This window comes from Triturus cristatus, chromosome 7 (genome assembly GCF_964204655.1).
Source record: "Triturus cristatus chromosome 7, aTriCri1.1, whole genome shotgun sequence".
NCBI classification, from domain to species: Eukaryota; Metazoa; Chordata; class Amphibia; order Caudata; family Salamandridae; genus Triturus; species Triturus cristatus.
The window spans coordinates 327,173,012-327,198,452 of record NC_140590.1 but is presented as its reverse complement, the minus strand read 5'-3'; the positions used below and the strand labels follow the sequence as shown (position 1 = coordinate 327,198,452).

The 25,441-nt window shown below is 44.5% G+C and overlaps 1 protein-coding gene across 2 annotated transcripts in view; it reads left to right on the top strand.

Annotated features, from left to right (window-relative positions):
• Positions 1 to 25,441, top strand: part of LOC146809589 (galactoside alpha-(1,2)-fucosyltransferase 2-like) — a 372,181-nt gene that overhangs the window by 323,043 nt on the left and 23,697 nt on the right. The gene's annotated exons all lie outside the window — the stretch shown is intronic.

The following is a 25,441-nucleotide window of genomic DNA, read 5'->3' as shown; positions in this document are numbered from 1 at the left end:
TTAAGGGGCCATCGGACCTCCTTTTGTTGGAGTATCCTGACTGGGAGTTATTTGGACCCTCACACCTCCATGCAAATACAATTGAGGGGCAACAAAAGCACACAGCTTCTGACTTTCTTCAGTCCCTGTATGTAAGAGATGTGTATTCACTGTAAAAATTTCAGATGTGTTGGTCTGTCCAAGTATTTACACAAATAACAATTTAAATACCACTTTTTTGTTTTATTTATTTTATAGCGCTATAGTCCTACTCATCCCATTGCAGGGTGCCAGAGTGCTTTACATCACACATAGCTTATACATTGACAATAAATCATATGTGTGTGAATCAATGTACAGCATGTGTTACATAAGGCAGTGAGGGTTACAAGGTCCATAGGTCCAAGAGTTCATAGGTCACTGTGTTATATTAGAAGGATAACAATTTATGAACTGCAAATAACAAAAGGATCTCTGTGTTAAAAGAAGACACCCACTCACCCATTTACATAAAATAATAAAAATCTGTCATCTGTGTGTTACATATTGAGCTTTGCAGAAGACATATTAACCCCCATGCTACTTTGATTGAAAACTGGAACTAGACAAAAAACAGCTATCTCTAGAAAATGCATTAACCTCCAAAAGTATCTTATCGTTATTAATATTCCCTGAGATTTAGTTGCCATACAAAGATCTCTCCAACAGGTGTGTTTACCCCATAGGATATTTTAAAATGCAGACTTCGTAACCAATTTAGCAGAACAGATTTACTGCCACGTTTCTCCTTGTTGCCAATTTCTTTGTGGCAGGGTTTTAAAAAATAAATGTATAGGTTGAGACCCAGATGTTGTGTCGGGGTTGTTTCACTTTTTTGGCACACCTCTGATGCAAAATCTCATTTGTTACATACTATTATTCGCTTAAATGTACTCACGATAGACCTGCTAAACATATCTGTGAGGTTTTAAGATCTGACGTCACTTCTTCTGATGTTACTTCCTGTGATGCCACGTAAAATGTCACGCACCTTGATGTCACACACTGAAATATCTGTCAAGTGCCATGATGTCACTTGCACATTGCCTACCTTGGTTAGTCCCCCTAATTCTGTTTTTTAAGACGTGTGCCCTGCACATTCTAGAGTCTCTATGCACAAATGTACGTTGTACCTGTTCGTACTGGCTGTGTTAATGTCTGACAGACCAAAATATCCTTTCGCCTGGAGCTCCAACCCCTGCCCTCGAGGCTGCACTCAGGCTGTATGCTGCTCAGTGCGGTTCTGAGTAATCCCAACGCCAGGTCCTGTGTTTACTCACCAACAATGGCCAGACTCCGCCACAGAGGAAAGTCCAACAAAGAAACGGAACACAATCTGAAAATTCAGCGCCGCTCCTCGGAGCAGAAATATTGACTTAGGCGCTGCATTTCTTCGAGTGGCTTAACAACGCTTAGATAGGTTTGTTCGCTGTCAAGGGTTTTGCTAAAGCTGTGTGACGAGCATGCTCGATTGACACAATGCCAACAGCCTGCCCAACAAAGACATCTGCTGTGCGCGCCACAGGCGTCCTAATCCCTTGGTAGTCCGTCCTCTATCTCTGCTGCTCCATCGAAGAACTCTGCACGGAAATAGATACGTCGTCCATTGTAACAACTAAAAGAGCAGAGCAAACTTTTTGACGAAATTTAAATCTCTACCCACGAGCAGCACACACTGCCCTGAAACTTCAGGTTCACCGACATCAACACTCTGTTTTTTAACAACTGGCTTAACAATAAGAGAATGCCTTGAGGCTTCAGCCTCCTTGCTCCTTGGCTTCTGCAGTGAGCCCACTCAGCCTCTTCTGCCTCTAAGGTTGATAAATTAGTTGTCATTGGGTGAGGAGCGATGTAACATCTACCCAGAGCTAGCAGGATGGCGCAGTGAGTTGAATGCTCATGGCTGAAACATGCATTGATCGACAGTCAGCACGTACTCTACGCATTGATAGGCAGGTCAGCACGTGCTCTACAAATACCACTGTTACAAAAGCTTGTTCACTAAAGGTGGATTATGTAAGGCCATCAGAGAAGAATAGACCATCTGACCATTCCCAACTCTTGGGCACCCTCTTCCATCTTTGAACCCTAGTCCCTATTCATCGTCTCTCACCATGGCTGTCCTGCCCGAAAGATGCCACCTCTACTCCCCATTGGGGGACCAACCGTCCGTAAATTTCACGGACAGTCCGTAATTTCGGCCGTCTGTCCATTGTCCGTGAAGGATTCTTTAACGGACGCCATTTGTCCGTAATTTTAACCGGGCACCGATTGCAGTACTAAAGCTCAGATACCCAGCAGCATTGGAGAGGCACAGCGGGACTGCTACCCTCACACCTTCAGCCCTTGATGAGCTGTTAAGAGGTGCTTGAAGGTGACTGAGAGGGAGGGGCTGCAGCTTCAGGAGCAGGGCCATCTATTCAGATGCAAACAACCCTGAATGCGTCATGTCTCTGCAATTTAGAGGGGTCTCACACATTCCCTTTCTGCCCAGGGCCCCAAAGATCATAGAACCGGCCCCGATTACACCGAGGCAGCACGTGGGTCTCTTCACAGAGCTTAATTACTGTTACTAAATTGTAAGCAAACCTCTGTTCTTCAAACATGCAGTCTATAATGTAATAAAATAAAGAAATGGCACAATCGCACCCACACTGATTAACAAAGTATGGAGGACAATCAGTTAAATCAGTTCTCTTGGAGTGTCTCCTTTAAGTACTGTACATCACAGTGGGAGATGGCAAAACTAACATTTTAGAAAGAGAGCCTGTCGTTTCGTTGTCTTTCCAGGAGGGGGTGAGGAGCCCTACCCCACCCTGGAAGAGACCAAGATGATACTAGAATACTGCATGCCCACCCCTGTGCCCACCCTGGTGGATCCTGTTCCCCCTCCTGTGATGGCTCCTGCCCCCCCCAGTGATGGCTCCTGTCCCCCCATGTGGTGTCTCCAGTCCTCTCCCCCCCCCCCCCGCCTGTGATGGCTCCTGTCCCCCCTGTGGTGGATCCTGTCTCCGCCCTGGGTGGCTTCTGTCCCAGTCCTGGAATGGCTCCTGCAGCGAGGGTGAAGTTCTTGATGGTCCTCTTCTCAAAAAGGCTCAGCCCAAAATTAATATGAAAAGGCGAGTGAGTGAGTGAAAGTGTCAATGGATGAATGAACGATTGAATATATGGATAATGAGAGAGGATGGATGGATTGATGAGTGAGTGGAAGGATGGTTGAGAGAAAAGGTAAATAGCTGGATGTATGGGTGGAAGGGTAGCTGGATGGGTAAAAGGGTGGATGGATGAGTGAAAGGATGGATGAGTGAAAAGGTGGATGATGAGTGAGTGGGTGGACGGATGAGTGAAATGATAGATGAATTGATAAGTGCAAGGGTGAATGGATGGACGGATGAGTGAAAGGGTGGATGTAAGGGTGGATGAGTGAGTGAAAGGGAGGGTAGGTGGACAAAAGGATGAATAGATGAGTGAAGGAGTGAAAGGATAAATGAATGAGTGGATGAGTAGGTGGGTGGATGGAAGGATGGCTAAGTGAAAGGGTCGATGGAGAGAGAAAGGGAGGATGGATGGATGACTAAAAGGGTGGATGGGTGGAAGGATGAGTGACTGGGTGGATGGATGAGTAAGTGTAAGGATGGCTGGATGGGTGAAAGGGTACATGGCTGGCTGGATGAGTGAATGGATGGATGGGTAGAAGAGTGGATGGATGTGTGTACAGATGGATAGGGTGAAAGGGTGGATGGATGGATAATGGATGGATGAGTGAAAGGATGGATGAAGGGATGGATGAGTGAAATGATGGATGGAAGGCGACCTGATGGATAGGTATGCAAATGGTTGAATATGTTTGGATATGGCTGGGCTTACTTGGATATGGCTGGGCTTACTTATATACTATTGCGCAACCTCCTCTGATGTGTCTGTAAAACTTACCTATTGTCCTGAAGTTTTGTACTGAATTTTGACCTCCTGTCCTGAATTTGTGTCCTGAATTTTGACCCTTTGTCCTGAATTTTTACACTCCCCGTCCTGAATTTGCACCAATGGCAGTTGGTCACCCTAACTCTCCCCCCCCCCTTCCAAATATAAGAAGTTTCGACTGAGACCTTTGAGACAGTTTGTGGTTGAGGTATCCCTTATTCTGGATAGGACATTTTGTCGGCCAGCGTGTTTGCCATATACAAAGGAGATGACCCTACTCTTGTAGCTTTCGGTATTTTTCAGACTGGAGTTGTTGGTCTGGATTTGCCTTCAAAGACGTTAGTGATTTATTCAACAACACTGAGTCCTGAAGATGGTCTCACGGACCTAATTGCCATTGAAGACCGAAACGTCGACTTTACTTCCTTTATAACCTCAAACATGGTTGATTTTGTTTTCCTGTGTCATGTCCCATGATTGTTAAAACTTGGATAAGCTGCGATTGTACAAGATGCTAATGCTATTTGTGTTAAAAGGAGTGACAACACTTCCACTTATCCCTTGTTTACAGAAATTGAGACAGATGATGGGATTCCCTGGAGGTGCCAGTGTTGTTATATTTGTATAAAAACGTGCAATATATTTGAATGGAATATGAAGTAAAAAGAATAACTTGATCTTCTATGTTCCCATGAGTATGATTTTTATATCTTCATACAACATTCTTGCAAAGCCAGACCTACTGGCATTGCCGATGCTTGCCTTTTTGCTCAGTGGCTTTTCAAGCAGAGTGACATCGATGACAGCACATTGTTAGTGCGCAGCACAAACATGGGCAAGGGGAGATTCAGGCAACCGAAGTGGTCTCTTCCACCTTCCTGACAACTAGTTTTGTGATATCTCTGCACTTCAATTGTCAGATGGATTATTTTTTTCTTAAATTATATCAGAGGGCTTAGTACTTGCACGTGGTTTTAGCGTTCGATGAATGATTTGTGTATTTAAATAAACATTTTAATTATCTCTGTGTTGGGTGAATAAACTCTTACATCATACGTGGAAAAGTACTGCTCTTTTATCTCGGCTGTGATTTTAACCCTTTGAATAGATGAACCTGTCATGTTTTAAGCTGGAGTCTCTCATCCATAAGCTCTTCCTGTTCTGTGGCCGTTGACGTTGCTCGCGGACCGTGAAACAACAGAGAAAATAAATGAACAGACTTGGCTGGTAATCATGGGAGGCAACGTTGTAATTAACTCTGCAGGTGAAGTTCCTGCTCTCGCTCACAAAGAACTGGTTTCACCGCACGTCGGGGAAGGCACCGCACTGCCAGATGGTTTATTGTTAAACTTCAGTACCCCCAGGGGACGAAAATTGGTACACTCCACATGTTGTGATTGGCGGAAAATGCTGCTCAGCGTCTATTAAATGCTTGAGGGCAGCAATACCGTGAGGTTGCTTGAAGGCAGCAATACCGCGAAGTTATAGCCAGGGCACAAGTCCTAAACAAGCATTTGCAATGCAATAGGTCCCGCATTCACGCGAGTTTGAGCTATTGGCATTGAAAATGACAATGTTTTTTATATATGTGTTGCTTTTCAAAACCCAAATAAAAGGCATTGTCATTTATAATGCCAATAGCTAATGCGAGACCTCTTGCATTACAAATGCTTGTTAAGGCCTGTCATTGTATTGTATTGTAAAATCACTTATATAGCGCATGGCTACCCGTAGGCATCCCAGCGCTCTTGGCAAACAGTGGCCCTGGGCTGATCCGCTCTGCATTCCTACTACGAGCTAGTTTCTAGGGAATAAAAAAGTTTTAAGTTTCTTCCTGAACTGAAGGAAGGTCTGTTCCTGCCTCAAATTACATGGGAGGGCATTCCATTCTCTTGCAGCTTGCAGAGAGAAGAGTCGACCGCCCGATCGTGCTCGTTTTATTCTGGGAATGATTGCCAGATTATGTTCACTTGAGCGGAGATTAAGTTGGGGCTTGTAGGGACTTATCAAATTTTCCAAAATGGAGGGGCCTTCTCCATGCATGATCTTGTGGGTGATGCATAGGGATTTGAATCGCACCCGTTCCCTCACCGGGAGCCAGTGGAGTGATCTTAGTGCTGGCTTCGCCGACATATACCGACTAGTTCCCGTCAGAATTCTGGCAGCATAATTCTGCGTCACTTGTAAGGTCTTAAAAGTGGATACCGGTGCCCCAAGATAAATAGCATTCCCGTAGTCAATTCGTGATAACACCAGGGACTGAACTACGGTTTTCCTTGCTTTTTCAGGAAGTTGGGGCAGGATTTTGCGCAGGGACTTAAGTATCCCATGACAAACTGCAGACGTCTTTCTGGCCTGCGTATTGAAGGACAAGGTGTTGTCAAGCCAGAAGCCTAAACTCTTTATTTCCGGCTTGGGCGATGGTCTGGCACCCATGCACGCCAGCCAAGCTAGACATTCGGGAATATCCTGTTTTCCTAAAAGCATCAGCTCAGTTTTTCCTCCATTAAGTCTGAGCTGAGACACGTGCATCCAGTTTACCACCACCTCCAAACAATTAGCCAAGTTGTTCGGGGGGGCATCTATTTGCTGCAGGGAAAACACCAGCTGGGTGTCGTCCGCGTAGCTTATTAGCTGGATGCCAAACGGAGCTATTAATTCCGCCAACGGGGCCATGTAAACATTAAACAGTGTGGGGCTAAGGGATGACCCCTGTGGTACCCCACACTGTAACGGGAAAAGGCGAGAGCAGTTGTTTCCTTCAAACACCTGAAAATATCTTTCCTCAAGGAAGGATCTCAGCCATTCCAAGGCTTTCCCGGTTCCAAAATCCCTCTGGCCTCTTCTACCACCCTCAACAATGCCGTCTCCGTGCCTTGTCCCTTCCTGAACCCCGTCTGGGATGGATGGAGAAGCTTGTATTTCTCCAGAAATGCCGCCAATTGGGTATTTATCAATTTTTCGGTTAGTTTCCCCATCCCAGGTAACAAGGATACCGGGCGATAATTCGCCAGGTCTCCTGGGTCGAGGTTCGGTTTTTTAATCAGGGATCTCACCATGGCCAACTTCCATCCCTTTGGTACTGTAGCCGATTCCAGGGAGGTGTTGACCATCTTAATTACCGGTTTACTGATGGTTGGAAGTACCTGGTTTAGTATTGCCATGGGAGCTGGATCTCGTGGAGATCCACTTTTTATACTCCTCATCAGAGAGGGGAGAAGCTCTTCCGTGAGGGGGGCAAACTCAGAGAGTGTTGGACAATCAGTTCTGTCCTCCGAAGGAGGTACCCTGTAATGTGAGGCCGGATCCAATACCGGGATCGTCTCAAGAATTTTAAGTATTTTAGTCTGAAAAAAATTCGCCATATCGTCACATCTTGTGTCCTGCTCATCTGCTTTTACGGGGGGGTCTGGAATTTTCGTTAGAAGCTTTACAATCTTAAACATTTCCCTAGGGGCATTGGCGGCGGATTCGATTTTATTCGCAAAAAATGCAGTTTTGGTGGTAGTAAGAGTAGTTTTGTATTTCTTCAATGTGGCTTTATAACTAATCTTCCTTTCCACACTAAAATCCTTCCGCCAGTGACGTTCTGCCCTTTTGCATTCCTGTTTTAGTGATCTTAACTCTGAGGTGAACCATGGATGTTTCAGCTCTCCCTTCCTAATTGTTGAGGGTTTTTTCGGTAAAACCTTATCTAGGGAATGGGTAATCCACTGATTAAAGCTGTTGACTGCCCCTTCCAAATTAGAGTTGTCCAGTGGCTTAGTGCTTTCTAACAGTCCCTTCCACTCGTCCATGTCGAGTTTTGTCCAAGCTCTTATTAGTCCTCTATTTGAGGAGGTGGTAGTGGTCATCCTGGAGATTTTCCAGTGAAAAGGAATCACCGAGTGATCCGACCAGGGGACAGGATAAGGTTCCTGACTTTGTGGCATAGGTAGCCTGGGAGGTTCTGCCGCTCTCCTTGAACGTTACACTGTGTGGTAGCTTCGTGGTCTCGGACTTCCACACACCCTGAGAAGGAAGGAGCTGCTATTTAGAAAGAACATTTGCGCTAAATTTAGATGACCTTTATGGTAGTGGATGCGAATGAATGTGAAATGTTTACTAGTAATTAAACACATGGCTCTGGCCGTCGAATCAACTTTTAGGGGGGAGTTTCTATAGGGTGACCAGACATCCTTGTAAAATCGAGAAAGCTCTATGTTTACTTGAACTGTGTTGATAGAAAAGTTCCAGAGGCTGTTTCCTTAAAAATGTTCGGTTTGTGCAAGATAGAGACATGTTTTCAGCTCGTTAATCTCTCCGTTGGTCCTTCCTGCTTGATAGCGCCTCCTACTTGAAGTGTACTTCAGTTTATTTGTTCTGGAACAACTGTTTAAATATAGTGTAATAAAGAACACAACGCTTTACTTTTGGGACTGACTCTAAATGTCAAACCAAAGTGTAATCCATATAATTCGATCAACCCCGCTCTATGAACGTGGTGGAATTACACCAAACCAGAGGGATCCTGCTTGTTTTGGTATGTGTTGGTATTGTATTGTCCGCAGAGGGGTGTGCTGCCTTAGCACACTGCCCATCATGGCTTCATTGGCATGTTGACTTTTCTTTGCCTTCATAGGACATCTGGCTGATAATGAACTAAACAAGCGATTTATGACACACAGTGTTGTCCTTTGGAACACTGTTATATGTTAACCACTGTCGCATATAGCGCTTCATGCGCACTTCTGCCATGGGCTAGGTCTTGAAGCTGTTTTCCCTTCAATGTTCTCACTCAGAGGGGGTGCGGTTCGGCGTGGCGGGTCTGCTCGCGCTGGAGTGCGGTATTGGATCAGATGGCGTACCGCTTACCTCAGTATGCAGAATCAGAGCAGGAAGGGGTAGTAATCGTGTTTATAGTGCGAAATTGGAGAGGGAGTGGAGCTAGCGCTTACATTAGAGTCTGCTGTTAGGAACAGGGAGGCGCTGACAGTCTGGTTAGTCAGTGGCATTTAGAGCGCGCTTTTGAGGCTTGCAGGTGTTAACGCTGGCACTGGAGTGTGTGGTTGGCTCTTACGCTTCCGCTACAGTGCGGCAATGGAGTAATGCCATGAAAGCGCTCGTGTCATTAGACCAGGGGGTGCTAACGCTCTCCCTAAGAGTACCCTGTGGACACAGAGCTGCTTTATCACTCCTGATAGCGCGCGGTATTTCTGCTGCAGCGGAGCGTTAGAGCCCAGTTAGCACAGAGTGGAGCTACACTCCTGATAGCGCACTGTATTGGAGGATGGGGGTGTGGGCTCTAACCCTTGCGTTGAGAGTGCCCAGTTGGCACAGAATGGCGCTACACTCCTGATAGCGTGCTGTATTGGAGGATGGGGGTGTGGGCGCTAACCCTCGCGTTGAGAGCCCAGTTGGCACAGAATGGCGCTACACTCCTGATAGCGTGCTGTATTGGAGGATGGGGGTGTGGGCGCTAACCCTCGCGTTGAGAGCCCAGTTGGCACAGAATGGCGCTACACTCCTGATAGCGCGCGGTATTGCTGCTGGAGCGCTGCGTTAGAGTCCGGAATGGGAGCAGGGGATGCTCTCGCTCCCCTGAAGAGTGCACTCCTGGGGCCCTCTGCAGCGCTCCACCCCCCGGTGAGCGCGGGTCTGCCGGCAGGCGCTGTCCATCTGGCGGATCAGCGAGTCGTCATCGTGTGCCGGCTGACTTTCTGATGAGGGAGGCCTTTGTCTGCTGACGCCTGCCTGAGTGAAAGGACACAAAAGAGGCCTGGCCCTCACACAGATGGTGCTCTGCCCGCGGGGAAGCAGCGCTCTACCCATTTCAGGTGCTCTTCAGTAGTCCCATGAAAATACTAGATGCCAGCCGGGTAGCCGGGCGCCAAGGACCTGCTCCTGAAACTGAATCCCGCATTACTGGGGAAGCTGTGTGCATGAGTAGGGGCGTTCTTGGAACACACATACTATGGTAAGAAGGCTCTGTGCCTCGTATTCACTGTTCTCGCTCCAGAGTGCATTCTGACCTCCGGTGCTGCTTTTTGAACTGCTGCTTGCAATGCTTGTTTGCTGTGGTTTCAGTGCTCTGCGGTACTCTGCGCGCGAGCTCGCCACCGATAACCCCGTCTCATCACCGTTCATTAACTCCGCAGCATTGATCCATTATCAGGGCTTTCCTTGCTGTTCTGTTCCTAAGCCGCTTGTCCTGACACTTGCATCTTCGCTCTGATTGCAGCACTCGGGTGGGTGGCAGTGAAGGTCTCTCGTGTAATCGTATGTGGACTGGTCTTGACCATCATACAGATGCCAGGCGTTAAAGACCACCACGTCCGTACCACGGCGTGACGAGGCAGAGCATGATTTAACCAGCGTACACGAAAGTCTCCAGTTACAGACGCAGGCTACAGCGTAAAAAACAAATGGCACAATGCAGGCAATTAAAAGAAGTGCAAGCAGAGCGAACTAACACTGTAGTTAGGTGCCGCTGTGTCGGGACTTCACAGAAGTTAGAAAATGATCAACAGCCAACAGAAAGGGAGATAACAACAGCAATTCCACAAGTAAGCCAATAGCAAGCAGGAAAACAGATTTCATGAAGTTTAAGCCATCATACAGATTACTTTAGGTCTCGTTGAGACAGCGCATGCAGCGCATGCGCTGCCATGGCAAGACCTAAAGAAAGAAGTGGGGGGACTCTCCAAGTTAGGTGGTGTCTCAGGAAGTGACATCATGGGCGGAAGTAACATCACAACAGGAAGTGACATCACATGTGCAGCAGATCTATCATTTGCATGTATTGCAAGATTTAACCCCTTCGATGCGAGTGACGGAGCGGTTCTGTCATGCGCATCGGTTGCGCTGTGCGCATGACGGAACCGCTCCGTCATGGCCCGCGCACGGAACCTTCAGCACAGCGCGGTAATCCGCGCCGCGCCGAAGGGGTTAACAATTGAAGCTGCTCAGTACTTAGGCCTGTGACTTAAGGTCCCTGTATGGAGGAATTAAGAGCTTAATGTGGATGAAGTTTTGCATACAACTACATTAGTCAAGCCATTAAGTGCTGTAAGCGAGGCATACTAAAACATGGCATGCCAAGTTTTCAGGATGCGTATGTGTAAGGCTCCCCGTTTTCACAGATTTTTTACAGATAAATCCAGAGAGAAAACAATGTGTTTTCTGTCTGCATTTATTTTTAAAAGTGGATAAATACAGAAAATTGTCCCACTTTTAAGTGACTCTCCGTGCTGTCTTTTATGAATTATATCAGCAGCTGCACAGCATGGAAAATTGCAACACCTTGTATTATTTCTCTTCACAGTTTTTCTTTCTCGCTTCATCTCTCGCCTCTCTACATTTCCCTCCTCGCTGCATTTCACTCGCCGCATTATTTCTAGTCTCACAGGGGCAGATTTACAAAACACGCGCGCCAATTTTGCGTCACTTTTCCCATGTTAAAAGTTACGCAAAAGTGGCGCAAGGGGCTTGTAAATCTGCCCCACAGTTTTGTATTCAATCCCCATATATCTCTTGACTACATCTCCCTCCTCGATGAATTTTCCTCCTCTCTTTATTTCCCTCGTCGTTTTATTCTGCCCACCACCCACCCAGCTCCTGCCACAGATTCCTTGCTTTCTATTCATCAGCTCCCTCTGTGGTGGCTCTACCCAAGCTCACGCCCTCTACTTCAGGCCTAAATCTCTTCATCATGAAATCGGAATACTTCCAAAGGCTTTATTGTAGTGCCGAGGGTCTGCAGCGCAAACAGAAAGCGCCCTTTATCTGCTCCGGCAAGGTGACTGCTCCGGGGAATGATAGATGTCATGCATGCGCTGGCAGTTTATCACCAGTTTATTTAAGCGTCACCATGTGCTGACTTGGAGCATCTGTGTGATCAGAGAAAGTCGTCTGCGGGGCGCATTCACTTTTCTACATCGCTGTTTGGGTTTTTCCGGTTCCAATCTTTCCTAAAAACTGAGCTTCAAAGAGTTGCTAGGTATGCTACGTGCAAAGTGGAGTGAAAAACAAGAAAGCCCCATTCACAAGCCAATTGTCTTTTAAAGACCTGTGAAGTACTCGGGGTGCGGCTGTGTGTGTGCCCGGGAAGCTGTTTCAGTCTGGACTGACACACACGACGGGAGGGTGGGGGTGCTGAAGCCCTTTGAGCTCAATGGGTGTTGCGCGCCTGGCCTGCCAATTGCAAATTATCCCCGCTCCGTTCCGGCCCCCAGTCATGGACACTGCAGAGTGCAAAGCAGAACTTTGATAGGTAGCGCATTCGCGCACTACACAAAATTGACAGCCAGCCCTGTAGTTGGGAGATAGACGGCGGATAAGTATCTTAGAAAGTTTGGGGCGGCCATGTGGGCAAGTAACTCACTATCTTAGATGGTCCAGCTTTTGAGCAGGGGGGACGGCATCCACCCTGTTAAATAAGTGGGGGTACGCCCTCCACCCACGTGGTCCCCCAACTCGTGCCCTGGTTATCGCACTAGCAGGTGCGCCTGGCCTTTCTGTTGTCAGTCTTAGTGCTCGGCTTGGATTTCAGGCTGTCTGGCACTGCCAGATGGGCCACCCTGAAAGTGTGAGGGCACACATACTGCTCTTTCAAGCTAGGGTATCTGTCAGTGCCAGACGGCTAGACAGACCATCTGACATTCCGGTCCCTCACTGTTGAGTCTTCTAACCAAGTAAGCTTCAAAGAATGTCCTGTTTATCCCAGAAGTGCTCATATTTTTATGTTTCCTCTAATAAACAAAGAGGAAGCACACAAAAACACACATATATTCGAGACGGAATCATTTACTATATGGACCACACTAACAATTTTACTCGCAGTGCGTTTACATGCTCAGTAAAGCTGGTAGGAAGTTGAAAGTCAAGTAATTTCTACGTATGGAACACCGATGGCTGCCTCATGGAACCCCAGCCAGGCCCTTGCTGACTGCATGTCTCGTGGACTGTGGGGGTAAAAGGAAGTGGGATGTTGCAAAGCTAACCCATTGGGCCAGTTCAAGTTGCACCCATACAACCCTGTTGCATTTTGCATGGTGGGGTCAAATAGAGGTGTTTGTTTTTTCTCCAGGTGAATTTGACATCTTCTGGTTTCCTCCTTAGACTTTAATCTTGCCATGTGCACTGTCAACTCTTAACACCATTAAGAGAAGGGTATTTTTTCAGTCAACTGCTCAACAATTTTAACACAAAACAGATGCATTTCTTATGCTTAGTAGTTAAGACTAGATTATCTCTGGTAGCTTATCAAATATCTTTGTTTCATATCAGTGTGAAGGAAGTGACCTGAAAAGGGTCACCCGGATCACTCGCGACCACCTTCTCCGCCTTTCTACAAATGAAGAGTCGGTCAGACAGTAGAGAATATAAACCAGATTATTTATTCATCACACTGCAGCGGAGCCCAGTCTGACTAGCCTCCTGAGATGGCTGTCGAGGGACTGGACCAGCATACAAATACATTATGTACGTTGCAGAGTCCACAAAGACCCGCCTACTATGGAAAAATACTATGGGGTACAGAACATAAGTTTCGATTTTGCAGCCGGGCACAGGCTATCTACTGCCCAAGGTCGTCTGGCCTATCCTCCCCACCAGGCAGGCGGGAGAAGAACTCTATCTAACGAGAAAGGCATGTACAAATGAGAACGCTTGCAGGTACAGAAAGGAAAAAAAACCTTAACCTTGGGAAACAAAACTTACCAGAGACAGTTTTCTCAAGAATAACCAAGCAGCAGTTTCGATTATAATATAAAATGGTGTCCTGATTACAAGATGGTTGCGCAAATGCTAAGTTATACATGAAAGAAAGCCCTTCAATATTAACAGGTATAATTATAAGTACAAAAGCCTGCTCTAGATCAAGCTGCTAACTACAGAGGATGTAGCTTTTCCACTTCCTCTTCAGACAGTTGACATCATACTTCTTCAATAAAACTTATTAAACTTAAATAACACATTCAAGCAATAATCGAGGTGGACAAGGCTATCACAAATAAGGGTTCTTTCCCTAAAAACCCGCGCTACGCCGTGCCCGGAACAGAATCTTTTATCGGGCAGTGGCCACCACCAGTCTACATGAACCATAGCAGAGATGATTTGTGTGTATTTCGGAAGTTTACACAGTAGCAGAAATAGCACTGGAAGTTTCCATGACTGTTAGACCTGGCACCTGGGCATGAAACTCCCTTCCATTTTTTGCTGTTGCCTCATGTGTTTTTGATGGTTATAGATGCTTTGGGCACTGTGCCACTGCTATTCAGTGCCGCAGTGCAAGTGCTCCCTATGGTAAATTGATGTATGGATTAGTGATTCCATGATTGGCTGGTTTGGTTTACTTGTCAAACCCTAGTACAGTGCATCAGGGGTGCCCAGGGCTGGCAATCCAAATGCTGCTGGTGGGCTTGCAGCACTATATGTGCCACCCACAGAAGCAGCCTGTAAACTGTGCCTCAGGTCTGCCATTGCAGAGCCTGTGTGCAATCTGGTACTTCCATGATGACCGGGCAAGTGCACCCACTTGCCAGTCCCTAAACCTTCCCTTTTCTTAATTTCAGACACCCCTATGGTAGGCCCAAGGGCAGGGTGCATTGTAAGTATAAGGTAGGACATGCCCTGCCCTAATTGTGAGCTACAGCCATTTTCGTTTTTCACTATTGCAAGGCCACCTGTTACCCATCGGCTAGAATAGGCAGTTTGATTATTACATCTTATAATCCTAACTGACACAGGGAACAAGGTAGAAATTTGAGTTTAGTATGCCTGAACTCAGAATGATAAAATACATATTTTAATGAAGTTGGTTTTAACATTCTGTGTTTGAAAATGCCACTTTTAGAAAGAAGGTATTTTCTTGTCTAACCATCCAAGCCTGCCTCTGCTAGGTTGCGTATTCCTTGACTGAAGTTTGAGTGACAGGGGCTGGGGATTCCAGGAGACAGGGTGAGTCAGCACAGGGCTGAATAGAGAGATCTGCATGTAGATGGGTGGGAGGAGTTGCACCTGGGACCTGAATAGGGCTGTGCCTTCCCTTCACAATGCTGGCTCCACCTCCTGTGGTGCGTCCGATGTCCCTGCCCTGCACTGTGAAAGGAAAGAAGGAGTCATGTAAACAGAGTGCTCCAGGACTGACCAGAACTGGTTTGGACTAGGCAAAGGGCTCTCTGCCTTCAGAGAACAAAGAGAAACTGTGTATAAAAAAGGGGACCCAGACCCAAGAACTTGAGATCGCTTTTGGGAAACAAGAAGAAACCTTTGCTGAGGAGAGCAACCAGAGAGACTGAGGAGAGACTATTCCTAAGCTTGAGGGATTGGCCTGCATTGGTTGCCTGACTGCCAAAGAGAGGAGAAAGGAAATTTGTGTGTACTTTATTTAACTTGTGAAGGATCTCCAAGGGCTTGAGAAAAGAGCTTGCCTCCTGCTGACGTCTCAGGGACAACAGACTTCACCAACCTGCTCCCCAAGAGTTCTTTGGAAATGCCTGCAGTTGTGCTGGGCTTTCTGAGGGACTGCGTGTCGCAAGGAGCTGGAAGAACGACTCACGAGCAAGAAGCGCGACGCAGAACTGCCGCTGTCGCTTCACAACGCGAAAGCGCCTTGCATCTCCAGAGAAGAGGATCGACGTTGCATGTGACACCGCCGCATCACCGGGAAGCGTATGTCGCAGGGCCTGTCGTGGCTCAGAATAATCATTGAGTCACCGCAGGGCTGCCGAAGCGCCTCGCATCGCCGGAGAAGAGGATCGACGTCGCATCAGACGCTGCGGCATCACCGGGAAGCGTGTTGCAGGGCCTGTCGCGGCTCAGAAGAATTGTTGAGTCACCGCAGGGCCGTCGCATCATTGCCGAAGCGTCTCTCATCGCTAGAGAAGAGGATCGATGTCTCATCAGACACCGCCGCATCACCGGGAAGCGTGTCGCAGGGCCTGTCGCAGCTCAGAAGTATTGTTGAGTCGCCACACGGCCGTCGGGCGTGCACGCATCGTACCGCATCAAGAAGAAGACGCCAGCTTTGTCGCATTATACCGGATCTTCATCGCATCACGGCGTTGCGGGCCGCATCGCCACGGAAGCGCAGTAAGAAACCGACACATCACCGTTCTTGTGTGTAAGGAACTGACGCATCACCTTCCCTGCAACACTTTTGTTGTATAGCGTTACGCCTCCTAAGTGTCGCATTTTAACATCTAAAGAGAACTAAGCTAATTCTACCATTTTAAGTACAGTATTGTGGATTTTTTTCGTTTATGGTCTTGTGTTAAACCTATATAAAGAATACTTATTTTTAATATACAACTGGTGTGGTGTCCATCTGTAGTGTTGTCACTGGGTTACTGTATGTGTTCACAAATGCTTTACACACTGCCTCTGATATAAGCCTGTCTTCTCGTGCCAAGCTACCAAGGGGGTGAGCAGGGGTTAATTTAGGAGTGTACCCCCTTAACCTGACTAGACGTAAGGGTCCCTACTTGGTCAAAGGTACCTAGCTCTGCCAACTAGAGACCCCCAAATCTTACAATGACCGATGAACCACAACCCTTCATGTTTCCATGACACAAGTAGCAGCAGATTTGGTGATACAGTTTTCTTCGCTAAAGAGCCACAACTGAGAAGGTGAGTCCAATATTCGTGAGTAAATGATTCATTGAATTTGGCTTTTGCTGAGCAAACATACGCCGTAGGCTTCATGGCACTAGGACCAAAGATCTAAAGCTTGACTGATGTAGGGCAGCTGTTAAGTAACAGGGTAGCCTTGGAGTGTTTATCCTACTGGCACTATCGCACGGGAGCTGCAGCACTTCAAGGTTTCATGGCACATTCTTCACAGCAAAGGTGAAGCTTCCGCCATTAATGGTGCTCCTTCTACAGCTGAGATGGAGTTTCCATGGGACAGGACCACATTAGGGCACACGTTTCTCATTTTCATGAAACATGGAAGAAAAGTAGCTCAGGTGCTACATTAAAAAGGTGAGGCTTACCTTTTCGGTCTGTCTTGTGTGATTTTTGTAACAATCTTTATATCAGTCCATATATTTATACAATGCAAAATCACACATATTCCCAATGCAACTCTCCCTTGTGCTGCTTTAATGGCACTGCAGAGTATGTGTGGCACATATTTTATCAGAGCAGACCCAGGGCATAGGTCTGTGTACTTTCTAACTGATTCATGCAATATCTTTAAATATATATTTTATTTATCCAGCTGGAATTTCTTATTATTACTCATTGATGATGCCACTACATATATTCTTGGGCCATTGACTAAAAGATTAAATTAAACGCTATTACAATGGAAAGTTAAATCAAGCACTTTGTGAGTGGAAACCACTGCCTCCCGTTCCTACACTCTCCAAGTTCCTGAAGGGTCTCAAGACCGGGCTCTTCAAATAACCGTGAACTTCTAGCAGCGCCTTGAGACCCATTCGGGTGAGTAGCTGCGCTTTAGAAACCTGATTGATTCATTGAGTAGTAAGTTCTATTAAGGGCCTGATATAAACATTTCAGAAACGGAGCAACAACATGGAACCTTGAGGTTCCCCACATGTGATAGGCAGGATGTAGAGATATAGGGACAAAATTTGACTCGGTGTGTTCTCCCTGTGCTTTTATTACCAAGATAATGTGTTTTGAAAGCAGTACAACCTAACAATATAACATACAGGGCCTGATTACATTGATTGCAGTTTCAGTTTCAACCACAGCATTATGATGCAGGCAGTCGAAACAAACTGTCTGTTCGTTCCGACTAGATTCCTACGAGCTCAAGGAGCCTGATGGCCAGTTGTAGACCGGCACGCAATCCCAATGGATGACGTTTCCGCCAATGGGATTATGATGTCGGTCTCTGACATGCTTTCCATGTCGGTCTTTCCGACAAGGAAAGCCTGTCGGAGAGCGACATTAGAGGCCCCTAGCAGGGCCCCCTTCACTTTTCAGCCTCCAGTTGTGGGTCGAGGTGGCACCTGCGGTGCCCCCCTTTGATTCCCTGCACCATGTGGCACATGGTGCAAGGATTCACACAAGCTCCCATTTCTCTGTGGGAGCTTGTGCTACGGGCGGTTTGCAGCCACAGCACAAGCTCCCACAGAGAAATGGGAGTATGCAACCGGACATGTGCAGTTGCATTATAAATGTGGTGTCGGGACTGCCGACCGAGACCACGGCGGTGTCGGTCAGGGGTAACTCCGATCGACATCGTAATCGAGCCCTTAGTAGTATTCAGTGCAAGGTTAGGCCCATTAATGGCTCACATCTGTTATATAGGGTGCTTAGTGTAAATTCCCCAAATGATAGGAAAAAGATAATGGCATGACCTATTTATTGAACCAATTGCCTTCCTACTGTAATGCAGTAGACACCAGTATATTCGCAACTCAGTCTTTTTCTCACTAGGATTAGTCCCATCTATCCAAAGCTTTTTCACTGTTTCTGGTTGAGCCCCATCTCTCCTGCTAAACATTATTTTGGAAAGTTACCATTCTTTTTGTAAGTACTTTCCTATTCGACTACTGAGCGTTCCTCCCAAGAAGTATTACTGAATGATTCCTTTGCCTCAGACAGGAACTCCACCACATAAGTAAAAAGTCCCCAGTGTTTACACTGTACCAGTTAGTCTTCAAGCTCAGTTGCCAAATATTGTTACAAGGGTGATTGCCTTTCAGTATTCTTTTGTTACTGGTGTTCAAGAAGTTGGTGCAAGTTTGGGTATTGTTCTGCACTGTACTTTAGTAAAATGCCAACGGAAGCATAAGTGACTTCACACCATTCGAACAGACGTGACATCACATGCCCTTAGACAAGCAACCTCAACATACAGGATATCCCTTGATCCACCCTCAAACATTCAAGAACCTCCTATTTTCTTCCCAGAGGCTATTTGGGGTCAACAAAGAGTGAATATAGAAAGAAAAGTGGTCTTTTAGAGCTGTGCTTACTATCCTATCCTGCCTATACCCCTTTGAACCCTGAGACCAGTGGTACAATAGCAGTGACAGGGATATCAAATGGCAAGCCAGTTGTAGTAGCTTACACTACTGGTTACATCTGATCGAGGTCAATGTGTGCTGTGAGGGCACCATGGATATTCACACCTGGCCAGTTTCTCTGATTCTTTTGTCATTCGTACCAGAATACTCCAGCCTATGGGCCCCAGGCTGTGGTAGCAGTCAAGCAAATGCAAACCATTAGTAGCTGATGGAAGATTGAACTAAGGGTTGTCATCTATTACCGTAGAGTAGAACTTCAACAATCAATGTGGTATAAAGAATGGACATGGACGGCTATTCCACCTGATAGCAAGAGAATTGTCTCCTGTGCTGTCATCCTATCCTGCAAACAATGTAAAGTAGTCAGTGGTACGCAATGCATTGTGAACAAAACAATGATTAAATGGATCTGCATATACTTTATGATTTGCTATCAACTTTCCATAATATTCTTTTGGGGAGGATGCCTAAATATCTTCTAAAAGTTGTTCTTTGAAGGATGAGACCAATGCAAATTGCTAAGTGCATTTAAGAATGCTACTGGTTGTCCCTGACACATGAACCTGCAATGTGAAATTCTGCTTGGTCTGCTAGCCCAATATGTATAAAATGCAGCATTTTATATTCAGTCACTAACAACTCCCTCAGAAAAGCCCTTAACCCACGTAAAGAATGTGTAGCTCACACCAATGTTAGTGGCCTTTGGTGCATCATTGCCCAGAAAAGGACCTCCCTTTGCCACCAGAGTGAAAGGAGCCACCACAGGTCATTTTCACTCTGTTCTGAAGACGGCTGTGCCCCACAGTTCGCAGTGTTAGACCACCTTCCTCCTATAGGAATTTGGGTCTAGTCGCACCCCTACAAGCAGCAGATTCTTCCCTTGCAAATTATTTGTGACTTGGTTGGCCTCCCGATTGTCAATTTGCACTGACCCTGCCGGGTATAAGAGGGAGAGATGCATTATATTTATTATTGTTTTACATAGATCATGGGGTTTTTTATGGGCTGCTTCAGAGCAAGTTGCAATCTGTGAAGAAGGGGTTGACTGTAAGGAACTGAAGGGGAAGGTAAATGTACAAGTTTGAGGCCTCTATTCAGAGTACTGCAGAATAGGGCAGCACTTACCACATCATTCTCGGGATGGGTTGCTTACCAGTTGCGTAATTATTTCCTTTTGGCATGATGAATGAGGAACTATGGGCCAGATGTACTAAGCTTTTTACTGTTCGTAAACCCTCTCATTTGGTATATCAGTAGGTTTGCAACCAGTAACAAGCTTTTTTTATTTTTTTAAATGAACTAACCACATTTTATGCTTCATATCTTCTTTTCTAAAACACAAAATGTCTTAAGAAGTTTAGAAATTCTGTATTTGGAAATGGCATGTTTCTTTTGGGCATCCCTTCAAAATACTGAGTCGGTACCATACGTGTCAAAGGTTTGTGCCTATAAATCCTGTTCCAAACCATTGATAAGTTAGCAACTCCCAAGTTGGATTGGTAACGGATTTGCAAATGGGAATGGGGTCCTCTTCTGTCCCTAAGGGAAGGGGGGGTAGCAGCTTCAGGGGAAATGGGCAGTGGTCCAGGGACCGCTGCCAACTCTCAAACTCTCACAGAAGTTTTTAAAAATAGCAATCTTCTTTTGGAAGCAGTCTCATTTGCTTTAAGGTGCTTTAAGCTGCTTTCCAACAAAAAAGGTTGTGACTTGGCAAATTAATATTCATTAGGCAGGTTGCATTGCAACCTCCCTGATTCGTTTTTTGTGTGAATCAAGCTATTAGTGGTTGGATGACATAATATTGCAGACAAAAATATTGTTACACCAGAATATCGTGTCAAGAATATTGTCTACAAAATATTGAGTTTATAAACTTTTTATGTAACCACACTTTTGTATGTAAACTACCAAACTATTGAGTTAAAACTGTTGTGGAACACAATATCATCCAAAAAAGGTAAGTATATCGAACTTTTAAAATGCATATCCTTACCTGTAATTTATTTAAAATAGTAAAGTGGAAAATAATAATGTAATTAAAAAAACAATTTGAACAAGTAATCTAAATAATGTGTATAGACATATGTATATACTTTAAAAATCTAAAAAAACTACAATTAATCACGTTTAAAATGCATTAAATTAAAGATATTAACAATAGCTTAGCAGTGAAAACTAACAAATAACTAACATATACACAACCAAAACATACATAATCAAAAAATGAAACCTAAGGCATAGAAATAGTTTTACTTAATACTGTGAACTAAAGAAACAAAATATATATATGTGTGTGTGTGTGTGTGTGCATGTGTGTGTGCGTAAATACAAGTTACCTAAATAGAAACACATGTTTTTTAAATCAAATATATAAACATTAAAGAAAAAATTTACTGTATAAAAAAAACAATTAAAAAAAACAACACTAGTACACGTCTTGGACTTCAAAGAAGTTAGATAAACTAATATTACTCCAATTTAGGCAAATGTAGGAAATCACTTGGACTATTTGCCACAACAACATAAACAAAAGCAGGGAACTTTGGAGTGGTCAGATATACTCTTCCCACTCCAATCTAAATAACCACAGGGAAAGTGTTATACTGTGGAAGAGTTACTTTTACTATTCCCACTCCACTCCAATCTGAATAACAAAAGGGAAAGTGTTGGAGGGGTAGATTTACTTTTCCTATTCCAAACTAAGCAAAATCAGGGAAAATGTTGGTCTTTAGTGGGGTTAGGTTTATAGATTTACTACTGCCTAAACAATAAAAAAAAAGTGGGGAAAGTGTTGGACTTTGAAGAGATCTACTCCAGCGCAAGCAAAAATAGAAAATGTGTTGGATTTTGAAGGGGTTACATTTACTATAACCACTACAACGACACCAAAAATATGGAAAGGTTCCAAATACAATTAAAAATACTAATAGTTTGTAAAAAAATGTAAATACCTACAACATAAAATTATTAAAACCTAATAAAACAATATAGTGTATAAATAAAATGAAATGTCAAAATCAATAATATAAAAATAATGTAAAAACAAAAAGTTTTTAATCCACTTTTCTCCCTACTTCTTACAGAAACAAAAACCTAAAAAAGATAACTAAAACTATAATGATATGAAATCATCATTATTGAAAAAACAAATATAATAACTACAAAATACGTTTGACCAATTTTATTAGTAAATGCACTAATTAATCAATATAATTTAATTACCACACTATTCCCCACAAATCCAACAACCCTCAACTAAAACATAAATTACTAATATGACTGTGCAAAAGTAAATACAGATTAAAAATCACAGCATTTATTAAATAATTACAACAACAATTAATTTGTAATTTACCTAACTAATGATCAATCAAATATGTAATTAACATAAAAGTAATAAAAAACAATAATGTATAACGTAAATACCATGCCTGCCTACTACGCTACAAACCCAAGAGCTCCCTACCCAACTTACTAGTTACTACACCTTTGTTCCGGCCTTCCCTGTGCCCCTAAAAACCTATTGACAACCACCTCTTAATTCTACCTTTTCCCAAATCCCTCTTACACCTACCCACACTCGAACCATAAAAAACCCTTATTACCCTTTACCACCAATCCCTGAACCTTAAAAACCCAACCCCTTACAAAATCTATTCACCACCCATTCCTGTGTAATTTAAACCCTTATTGCCTTTGTGCTGTAAATGTAATGTGTTGTAACTTACCTTATTGTAATATTCCTTACATTGTTATGATACAGTTGTGGTAGTAAATCAATGTAGTGGATGCAAAAGTGGTGACTTGTTGTAGTGGATACATTGTATGATATGAAAAGTGGCATTTTTCATGCAACAGCTCTACTAAGCAAAATCGAGTCACATGGTGAACCAAAGACTTTGGAAAAACAATGAGGATTGAAAACTACTTGATAAATCGTACCCCACAGAAAAGGATGGCTTGTGAACTATGCAAACATACTTTTGTCCTTGATGAGTGACATGCTCAAAATGAATCTTGTGCACAAAATGGAATATGACTACCTCATTATGCCCACATCATGCAGTGTATCAGGCAATAATAACTAAACCGCTGTAATGCATCCCAACTGAATAACACCAGCTCAAATGTAGTTATCTTACCAACATGTCTTAATAAGGATAACCCCGACTCACACCAGCCATCTTGCAGACATTGCAGTCATAAATCAATAGGGATGCCACACCACACTCACTCAAGCCCAACAACTCACACATGATGTCTTGTGTATAACATCTTAACAGGGGTACCACAAATCTACGATCTCAACCCCTTCTCACACACAGGATCGTGTGAAAAACAACTCAACTGGGCTATCAAATCCCACCTACTCAACCCCAAGTCAAATAGCACATCTTGTTATCATGTCTCAACAGGGGTACCACTCTGTATCACAATGCATACAGGGTTTCCTCAGGCCATACCCCAAGACTCAGGGAACACTTATGTCACCATTGCACATTAAAGTTCAAGGTACAAGTCCACGAACATCACACACACAATCATTATAAACTATGCCCTTTATTCCTTGGTATTCTACACATTTTAGTTTGCAATATGCACACATAACTGTGGCACCTACCCTTATTCGCAACCTCCTCACCAACACCTGCGTAATGCTCAGACAGCTCTGACACCCACCCCGGTGCCCAAAACTCAGTGCACCAGAAACACAATATTTACTCCCATTACTTATTTTCACTAAGTGGCATATTTACAAAGAATTGGGGTAGGGCAGCGCCGCAAGTCATTTTGCTGAGCTGCCCTATGACAATTCGAAAGAACAAGAATGCACCCTATTTACAAGATACAGTGCATTTTGCACTACTTAGCCCTACTCCATATCTATAAGTCCATGAAAAGCCATGGCAGGCCGTGCAGATATGGCTAAGACCTGTGGGTCACGGAAACATCACAAAAAGTGATGTTCTGGTGGCACACATGAATTGTAAATAAGCCCCTAAGTTATGAAGTGGTAACTTGTGCCATGCTTTAAAAAGAGTCTCACTGCTCCCAATGTTACTGCATATTGAAGCTTGATAACTGAAAACAATGTCACCTTAATGAACTGAGCAAAAATAACGTGCATGAATAAACAGTTCAGAACAATGAGATGGAAATACAAAGAGAAAAATGTGAGTTATGATTGAGATGATGAGGCTTGGTACATCTGTTAGGAGATAAACCCTTACCTGTCAAGGTGATTCCCTCAAACCAGGCACACTACACCACCCTCACGCTATCTGCCACAGACACAACTATAAGATCTCTCAACATTCCATGGTACATCAAACCCATTACAATAAAGAGGGAAGGCAGCACACACACAAGAGACATGTGTAAAACATATATAGATATAACATGTCCCACTTGCACAAACACAAAGCCAAATAGAGCGCCACATATAGAGAATCACACATAAGAGCAGCTTTATCACATCTAGTAATGGTGGGCAATATAAAGAGCTGTCAATTATGGGCAGTGTAGAAAGGTGGTACCTATGAGCACTTTGTACTTGAGGCTATAAATGAAGTTCTTTTGCTTGTGGGCAGTAGAATCTGGCACTGTTGTACAGTACAAGAGCTATAAACCTCTGGGCAGTTTTCGAAGCATAAACTCCTATGGGAAGCTTATGGAACAGTACTCATAGTTCTACACCTTGTATGCACACCAAACCATAACCTAAATTCACTCAAGTACTTCAAGAATATTCTGTATATTATCCAAGAATGGTCACTTACTCTAAATTGGTTTGTATATCTGTCACTCATCATTGACCCCTAGTTACAGGACCTTTTTACTAGGGGTGGGGGAATGATTCTGCCTATGGAATCGGCAGAATCTGTCAATTCCACGTTACTTTTGTAATATGGAGCTCTGGACAAATTCCACCATTCAGAGCGTGGAGCAATTTATTTAGCGCGAGGCTCCAGAAATGCAAGCTGGTGAGCGAGATTTGGCGTCCCCAAGTGCGATTTTCTAACGTGGGCAGTTGCAAAAGGTCCATGTCAGAGTGCGGTTTATCAAGTAATTTTGCTGCTGCTAGATTTTCTAATCAAACAGCAGCAAAATCAACTGGAATGGCCGCATGCTCTTTCCCACTGCATGGCGCCGTTGCCACACATCTTTTAGTGCTCCTTGCCCCACTGGCACTAAATTGCTGTGCAAGCAGCGTTACCCCCCCCCCCCCCCCTCATTTCCACCCATTGGCAGAACTCAGTGGAATCTAACGAAGTTTGAATATAACTTTGGGAGTTCCTCCCACCCCTATGATTCTAGAACTTTCCAAGGTGACTATTGGGAGAAGCTGATATTGTAGTCTAGAACAGGCGAGTAGACGTGACTAACGAAAGGCGGGCCAGTAGGTGTTTCTAGGGCAGCTCACAATTGCCTGCTTTTTATAGAGCACTGAGTAACAATCTTTTTTCCTGTTTGTAAGTACTCTCTGTGTTGGCAAATACGTAAAAAAGAGAACTAAA